This window comes from Sinohyriopsis cumingii, chromosome 3 (assembly GCF_028554795.1).
Source record: "Sinohyriopsis cumingii isolate HCF-2022 chromosome 3, ASM2855479v2, whole genome shotgun sequence".
NCBI lineage: Eukaryota > Metazoa > Mollusca > Bivalvia > Unionida > Unionidae > Sinohyriopsis > Sinohyriopsis cumingii.
The window spans coordinates 129,481,626-129,491,523 of record NC_142963.1 but is presented as its reverse complement, the minus strand read 5'-3'; the positions used below and the strand labels follow the sequence as shown (position 1 = coordinate 129,491,523).

The following is a 9,898-nucleotide window of genomic DNA, read 5'->3' as shown; positions in this document are numbered from 1 at the left end:
AAACGTATTCTTTATTTTAAAGGAATCATGACATATAAGTCTTTAAACGGTCTTTCTCCAGATTATATCTCTAACATAATTGAACTAAGATCATCGAATACTGAGCGTAATCTCCGATCGACGACAAACAACGATCTCCAGATTCCTTGGTCGAAAACCAATCATTAGAAAAGCTCATTTTCTGTATCAGCACCTACTGTATGGAATTCTTTACCAATGAGGATACGTAATTCAACTTCCCTTGCTTCTTTTAAAATATCAAATAAATTTCTTCTAGACCAGCTGGAATGACATATTAAAAGCTCTGAATAGTAAACTTTAAAATCATATCCATAATTGATATATATTTGTATGTTTTCCAGTATAGTCACACATAGTCATTCATGTAAAATATGTACGAATGAGTGTGCGACGATACATGGTTATGTGCATGAACTTCTATTTTTATTATTTTATTACAAAAAATGAGGACCACATGGCAGATGGGTCAGCCATGACCAAATGTGTTATCCTCGTTAAAGATAGTTTATTATTATTATTATTATTATTATTATTATTATTATCATATACAAATGTATTTGACTTCTCTATTCACAACCACAGAACACGCTTCAAAACGAATGTAAAAGTTCAATATTGTTTAACATACAAACATGCAACAAATCTAACAACTTCATACCAATTCAACATCTTAACCATATATATTTTAAAGCGATCTATGTGTCGATGAACAAGATCAATCATTTTTTTTCTATTCTGTTTTTTTTTTTCAATCCCGTATAGGGATACGAGAAAAGCAAACATCGATATTTTTGTAGAAAAACATTATACCAGGACTACCTGGGAGTCTTAAATCACATTAAAATCACTTGACCGATCAGACTATGTAGACACTTAGCAAATAGCACGGTAAGTGCAATACACGACACAAATACTAAGTTTTAACACATCATAAATAATGTGACAAATATGCACTTTACTAAATTAAACATTTTCATAGATATGATAAAATACATTAAAGGAACATTGTCGGCATCAAGAGATGATGTGGTCAGATAAAATTAAAGTTTGGTTGAAGCTAGTTGTTTATAAAATAACATACGAGAATAGAAATGTTCATTAGTTGATTATTAACAAAAAATATGATGCAACACTTCAGAAAATATGCTGATTTACATGTATACAAATAGTCTTTATGTATCACAATGATATAATCCAGCATATCTTTGAATATATTCACAATAATCCCAAGTAGTGTTTTAGTCTAAAGAGTCAATGAGCACTTTTTAATTGCATTTAATAATTTAAATAAACGATTCCTCTCAAATTATATCTAAACACAACTAAAAACTCCGATTTTAGATTCCGAAAGAACGGTATTAAAGTCAAGAATGAATACTATTTTACAAAGGTAATATATAGCTCTTTCTCCCTTAGTAAAAAGTCTGAGAGTCGAGGGTTCAATACCCGTCCAGGTCAGCTTGGGTCGGCTGCCTCATTGTTTCCTTCGCACTTAGCTTCCATTTCCTTGGCATTATAGTTCTTTATTTGAATATATTTTCTTTAACATTTCTCTCCAACTGTGTTTAATGTCCAGCTACTTGGGCTTCTATGCTTTCAGCACCTCCCAACTGTTCCTGAAATCAATCACGATGCCTTACTTCGATACTGCTAATTATATTTTGCTTGTGCATACATTCCTGTTCTTTTCTCATTAGAAGACTATTAATGGTGGTTTAATTTTTACTTACTTGTTTTATTATTGGTTCAATGATTATAGAAATCCTCATTTTCATTGATTAAGTAAGAAATATTTCAGTTATATTAACTATTTGAATTATTTAACCTTTCCCCCAGCATAACTTTAAACAATCATTCATCTGTACTCTGGTCTGTCAAGCCATGGGGACGTTAATCTTTGAGTGCCCCTGACTGCCCGCATGAACAGGATTCATCGTTTTTTTCTTACGGTGAATTAGAAGTGTTGCCACATTAGCTTTTTTTTTTTAAAACCTCAAATCAACCAGGACATCGCTGAATCACTTCATTTTAATCCAACTAGTGTATACAGGTCAAATCGAAAAGACAGCAGTTCCGGAAGTAATTTAAGTTCAGTAAGACCATTCTTCAGAGGTTTAATGTGCACCACTTTCACGTGCCCTTTAATCTTAATTAATATCAACTCATAACCTTAGCACCAATTTAATGTCATAGTACCTCAACTCAGAAGAAGCAGCTTAATCGACTGTCATACCTGATCAAATTAATCGACAAGGTGTGCTGAAGTATTATTGACCCTTGTTCTATAGATTCTTATAACAAAGGATACGCAATAAAATACTTATTTCAGTTCTTTGCTTTACCTTTTGCTTCTTAATTATTTGATTTTTATTTTAAAAGATGAATATCACAGGGTCGGCTGGTTACACTTCACTCTGCCTATTATTATGGCTCCTTTACAAATTATCTGAAATCAAAATCACAATATCAGTATTCGTTATATTAAGACTTCAAATCAGTTGCTACAATATCGTGTATCACTATTTGCAGTGTATTTTGAATTGTAAAGAGAAGCATTTGCACGTAATGCAAAGGTATATTGTATGCAACAACAACAGAATCTAAATAAATTGTCCAGTCGTGCAAATGGTGCAGACCATAAATTGGAGTGAAATATGTGTTTAGTGATATATCGCCTTACTTCGTCCTGAAGCAAATAATCTGTCATCCATAAGTGACATTAATAAAAAGTTGCTTACCGTCTAGCAATGAACCCAAACCAAAAACTATAGCAGACGATACTGTCATTACTTGTACTTCAGTCCGAGTTGTCTAGTATTATAATAATTTTCAAAATATGTTCAATTTATATTTTGAATGTTCTCGGAACTCTTTAAGGAAATTTCAAACGCATAAAGACTTGTCAAGTTTTCTAAATACATACAGGCTCAGTGGAGGAGGGGGCATATGGACGACACGACACCCAACTGGCGACGGAATGCAGCGGTCTAATCTGACTGAGCCTAACTAATCTTCAATACTACATCTGTTCTACGCAATATTTGTGCCTTAAAACATGATACAATCGATATAGTTTCCAGTCTGCCTTGAGTTTTCTCGAATCGGAGATCTGTGCTATCAGAGGATATTCAATACGTGTAATATATATCAGGTGAGGCTCTGTGGTATATAATTTTATAAAAGATACAGACGTAATATTATACCACAGCACATATTTCGTGAATATGATAAGCGAGACACTCTGAATTAAAATGCAAACTGCCCGTTAACAATCCCTATCTGTAAATTAATACATCAAAACCGCCGTCCCCGGTGATTGATAACAAAATAAGAAAAAATTATGTCTACGATAGATATATCCGTATACTACAGTGGATGCTACATTTATTTGAAAAGAATATATATATATATATATATATATATATATATATATGTATATATATATATATATATATATATATATATATATATATATATATATATATATATATATATATATATATATATATATATATATATATATATATATATATATATATATATATATATATATATATGTGTGTGTGTGTGTGTGTGTGTGTGTGAAAGATGAGATAGCATAATTTGCCTTGAAAAACATTTAGTTTCGCTGCAAAAGTTCTTTTTCTGGACAGAACACATTTTATTCACTCAGATATTTTAATTTTTAATTTTGTTTTATTTTTGCAGTCTCTAAAATGCAATACATACAAACATACATACATAAATACATATATACATACATACATACATACATGCAGGCATGCATGCGTGCATGCAGGCAGGTAGGCAGATAGACAGACAGACAGACATATACATTTCGACTAACTGGAAATAAAAATAAGTTCTCTTTTAAACATTATATTCATAATATTGATGAGTTCACATATTTAATATATATATATATATATATATGTGTGTGTGTGTGTGTGTGTGTGTGTGTGTGTGTGAAAGATGAGATAGCATAATTTGCCTTGAAAAACATTTAGTTTCGCTGCAAAAGTTCTTTTTTTGGACAGAACACATTTTATTCACTCAGATATTTTAATTTTTAATTTTGTTTTATTTTTGCAGTCTCTAAAATGCAATACATACAAACATACATACATAAATACATACATACATACATACATACATACATACATACATACATACATGCAGGCATGCATGCGTGCATGCAGGCAGGTAGGCAGATAGACAGACAGACAGACATATACATTTCGACTAACTGGAAATAAAAATAAGTTCTCTTTTAAACATTATATTCATAATATTGATGAGTTCACATATTTAATATATATATATATGTGTGTGTGTGTGTGTGAAAGATGAGATAGTATAATTTGCCTTGAAAAACATTTAGTTTCGCTGCAAAAGTTCTTTTTTTGGACAGAACACATTTTATTCACTCAGATATTTTAATTTTTAATTTTGTTTTATTTTTGCAGTCTCTAAAATGCAATACATACAAACATACATACATAAATACATACATACATACATACATACATACATACATGCAGGCATGCATGCGTGCATGCAGGCAGGTAGGCAGATAGACAGACAGACAGACATATACATTTCGACTAACTGGAAATAAAAATAAGTTCTCTTTTAAACATTATATTCATAATATTGATGAGTTCACATATTTAATATATATATGTGTGTGTGTGTGTGTGTGTGTGTGTGTGTGTGAAAGATGAGATAGCATAATTTGCCTTGAGAAATATTTAATTTCGCTCCAAAAGTTCTTTTTTTGGACAGAACACATTTTATTCACTCAAATATTTTAATTTGTAATTTTGTTTTATTTTTGCAGTCTCTAAAATGCAATACATACATACATACATACATACATACATGCATGCAGGCAGGCAGAGAGACAGACATATACATTTCGACTAATTGGAAATGAAAATAAATTCTCTTTTAAACATTATATTCATAATATTGATGAGTTCACATATTTAATATATATATATATATATATATATATATATATATATATATATATATATATATATATATATATATATATATATATATATATATACACACACACACACAATAAATGAAACTAAATAAATAAATGAGCAGACATTAAACAATTTTAGGACATTAATGCCTTTCTCAAGATTATGTAAAATGTAGACAATAAACAGATAAATGCAACTTTATTCTTGAACTTATTACTTACTGCGAGCAAATCTTTCTGCACCGCAACGAAATACTTTTGGTAACCTTAACCGAAGGTATATGATACGTCAGTCCGTTCTGCATTATACAGTACAAAGTCCAAAGTCCGATTTCGATCACGAAAGGTTGCAAGAACGAATAACTAGACGCTCAGTTTCTTCGATTTGAAATATATTGCTCTAGTTAGTCAATCTTGAACAATAATCGAAAGCTGAATTTCAGTCGTCAGATGTAAACCTGAACAAAAGTCAGGTAAGTTTTTCAAAAGTCTCGATTCGGTAATCAATCGTGTTGGTCTACTTAACGTTTGTTAATTTCCATTAGGTTGTTGATGTCGATTGAATTTTTTTAAATTTTTCCAATTAAAGTCTTACAGAGGTAAAAAAGACATTTCAGAATTGTATCGCCTCCCACTGGGATACTTTTAAGGTTACCGATGAAATGGCATTGATATTTGTTATTGATTCAGGTTCCTGTTCCATTTAGATGATGAATAATTATGAGGGAATTGTTAATTTTTTATCACGTGCCTACGAATGAATAAACATTTCAGTAAATCATCTTTCCTGTAAATCTAGATGAATCGATCAGCTAGGTTGGTTGATTTGGAACAGGTGTAAATGCGTTCTTAGAAGCAATCAGAAATTATCCTGTCTTCAATCCCAAATAAACCATTTGGATAATAATTGAAATATATGTTTCCACGACCGGAAAAAAAACTACTAATAAACAACCGCTCTTGTTGTAGAAACAACGAAATGAGACAACTGAAATCGCTTGATGCTACAGTGTATTATCGTTCCCCTTCCACTGAACCTCACACGACAATACTAAAATGGAAATTCAACTTTTATCTTGAACCTTCAGGTTTACTTATATGATCTGCTTTTTTCTGTATCTGATCACGTGGTTAATAATCCACGAGAGACTGAGTTGCCATGTATTGTGAATTCAGTCGTACAACATTCTTTTAAAAGGCAGATTCATACATTCGAGTGACAAGTTTTTTCTTGTATATAAACAAAATGGACACCATGTATCCAGTATAAGACCCTAAATCATATTTCATTACCGGCTAGTGAAATATTGAATATATTGACTGGATTAGGTCAAATATACGTAATCATTACAATAATTTTATCATTTCAGAGGATTAATTGACTTCTGTGAAAATGTTGTTAGATGCAGAGAAGTAAAATAAGAGTAAATACTTTAACGATTTCAAATCTTGGACGTTATTTGAACCTGGTTTCGTACTTGCTCGTGAGGCTTTGTGCACGAGATTCGTCCTCAAAATGTCTATAGAGTACGAAACAATAGTGAATAGATGTAACATTTTGCACTTTATTCCACTGTACTGAAAATAGAACATCGTATACCTGGGGATGCTTATGCAGACAGCATGATTAGCAGAGATAAGATTTCTCTTCTGTAATGGAGAGGAATTTTCTAATTCGTGTGAGATGCTTTCGTGTCCTTTCTCAGCGTGTTACTTTTAGGCAATAATATATATTTAAACTAAACTTGAACAGAAAAATAAATAGTCTTTTGACGTTGGCAGTGTATTTCTGAAATAGGTGAGTTAAACCATATGCATCAATAACATAGTGATGCAAGCAATATGGCATCTGTTTATTTGAGATTACGCTATTTAACGTGAAAGTAATCTGGAAAATATTATATCTATCATTCATCTATATTTACTTTACAGCTTGCCCTCGACTGGTTATCTTTAATCCATATTTATACTACAGTTTGCCCTCGACTGATTATCTTTAATCCATATTTACTTTGTAGTTTGCCCTGGACTGATCATCTCTGCTTTAATTCTCTTTTTAAGTGAAAAGCAGACCTGAAGATGAAACCAGTCTAACACAATTCAACAAAGGTTGCCCGTACAGAATAAGAAGGAGAGCTGATCTTTAAATAAACACGCGTGAGCTTGGAATTACAGATAAACGTTTGCGATTCATATTATTTAAAATTCTACTCAGTGCATTTCATTCTTGCTATTGGCTGTGGGGAGATCATTAGCAAGGTTAAGAATTCTATCTCGGTAGATGAAAGATGATCAGACATCTTTAATTCGTTCTACTCACTAACACTATGCAAATCCCTCCAAACTCATTCGGCATGTTTTAGTTAATACACATACAATGTCGCATGGCGTCCAAAAGACATATATTCTCCACCTTATATAAGAACGTCCAAATACCTTTGAGAAAAGATAGAAAGACAGACAGACAATCAGAAAGAAGCAGCAAAAAGGCGACATAAAATTTATAAGTAGCAAATAATGGCTATGGTTTCTGATTAAAATTAGTCTTTGTTTCTTTGTTTTCCGTTGTCCAATGGCAACAATATGTGCTGGTATGTGTTTGTGTTGGTTTGTGCTTTGAATAATACAAACTGGCTGATGTCTCTTATAACCTTCGTTCCTTTATATCTAAACCAAAGCAGTATTTATATCATCCATCATCGTACTGACCAGATTTTAATGTTCCTTTCATAATTGTTTGATTTTTAAGGGCCAGTGGAATTGAATTGACAAACACATTGCCGAATTTTACTTCCTTACTAACCATCTGAGGTCCATTATTATGTGAAGTTGTGTGCATACTTATGCAAATATTAAAAAACAAAGAAGGTCAAGAAGAATGAGGGATCTATTCCGGAGTTCCTCATACTGAGCTTTCTTGTCTCAGTTATATTTCGAGCATTTTCCAAAACGCTTATAAAATTAGAAGTGACAGTTATGTATTATCTTTATTTCCTAACTTACAGACGGATTAATTCATAATACACCGACAATTTATCATTTCGATGGCACATGTCTTGTTTTCAAACAACACAAAGATTTACTTAGTGATAATTCAGTTTCATGCGACCGCAACAGATACGAAACTTAATGTAGGTTATGTTAGTATTCAGTTTGCTCAAAATTATTTGCAGCTGACATATGTCTTCGTCATTTTACTTGCAAATTTATTTTCACCTGGCCTCAAGGATTCACGAGGGATAAAGTAATGTCAATACGGCTTTATATTATTATGGTTCATTTTAACGTGTAACACAGATTAGAATTACGGTCGAGCTTAGCAAGGTCGTGTTGCGTTGTGTATATTCCCTCAGAATTACAGTCGAGCTTTGTAAGATTGTCTTGTGTTGTGTGAATTCCTTTGTAATTACAACTGAGTTTGGTAAATTCGTGTTTTGCGTTGCTTATATTCCCTCAGAATTACAAAGGAGCTAGGTAAGATCGTGTTGGGTTGTGTATTTTCCCTTAAAATTCCATCGTGTTGCGTTGTGCATATTCCCACCATTTAGTTTTACCGGTGAGTGTTATACAAGAGAAACTTATAGAGATGCTAGAGGAAAGTTATGAGAGGAAATTTTAAAAATCTATACATATAAAGACTCTCCTAAGTTCGATATATGCCCAGGGAAAGGCACTTAGTTCCTATTCCCTCGACAAAATATAGGAAAACAGAGCGCTGAAATTGCCGTTAAAAGCCATCCAACTAACAATCCATCCATCCATCCATCCATCAAATTAAAACGGGGAACTGATAAGGGAGAATCGAGACAAGCACAAATCTCTATTCTGAGTTCACCTTTAGTTTTCGTTGCCTCCATCATTTAAATGCATGAATCTGTAAAATAAAATACAAAAACGCTGTGCGTTGGTACATGCGTACTCTATTTATTCTTCCTGTTAAACACGAACATATTATATGACTTCTCAAGTATTTATGACTGTTGACCTGGATCTATATTAAACGTAACTGCAGATGAAACTTGAATAAGACAGGAGCATGTGATAATTTATACATCGCAAACTAAATTGCTCACGCCATGCAGGGTATTACGAGTGATACAGTTTAACGTTTTGGTAAATACACTTGCTGAAATGTTCTAATCCGTATATTCGAGGCAACTCATAATTATAAGGTCCTGAAATGGAAAGTCCAAGAAACTAAACAATGACTTAAGAATTTTCACTACAAAAACCATGAAACAAAGAGGCATTGTGTCTTTCAAAGCACGGTTTAAATGTTCACTTACAGGAGTAAATAAACTCACCTCTGTTTAGAGAAGAATTTGGACATAGACCGGTCTCCAAACCAAGAGAAAGTTATCCAATCACAGCATTTTAATATGGTACAATAGCTCCAACGAGCTAATGTTTCTTATTTTGTGATGCAATTCTAAATAAATCTATGTTTATATCTACAGTACTATTCTAAATGAAATAGTGCAAACATCCGGTTACAAATACATTAAAGTAAATCTGGAATTTCTGCATCTAGTAATCATCCCTTCACATGAATATCCAACAACACAGCAGTGAAAATGACACACTTTACGTGGAAACATTGTAAGCATTCTTACTGAAACGTGTGTGCGCTCATCTAACCTGACACGATCCTAAACATGTCATGTCATACTGAAATTTCCATTGGTGATCCTGTGCTGAAAAGTGGCTTTGTCTGTAAGGACAGTTGCTCTTTGAATTATAATTTGGAAAAAATAATCTACTTTTAAATGCTACTGGTTATAGAACTGCGTGTTATTAATTTAACTAGCATATGGGACTTTTCTTTTAAAGTACAACAAATGAAAGATGCATCGTCTGAAGCAGAATGAAGGAAATTATTTC

The 9,898-nt window shown here is 32.3% G+C and overlaps 1 long non-coding RNA gene across 1 annotated transcript; it reads right to left on the bottom strand.

The window, feature by feature from the left end:
* Nucleotides 1-1,475: 1,475 nt before the first annotated feature.
* Nucleotides 1,476-9,434, bottom strand: LOC149803832 (uncharacterized). Its single transcript, XR_016419987.1, has 3 exons — nt 9,322-9,434; nt 2,364-2,467; nt 1,476-1,637 (listed from the first exon to the last, which is right to left on the bottom strand). It is a non-coding gene; the product is annotated as an uncharacterized LOC149803832 (long non-coding RNA).
* Between the last annotated feature and the right edge of the window lie 464 nt (nt 9,435-9,898).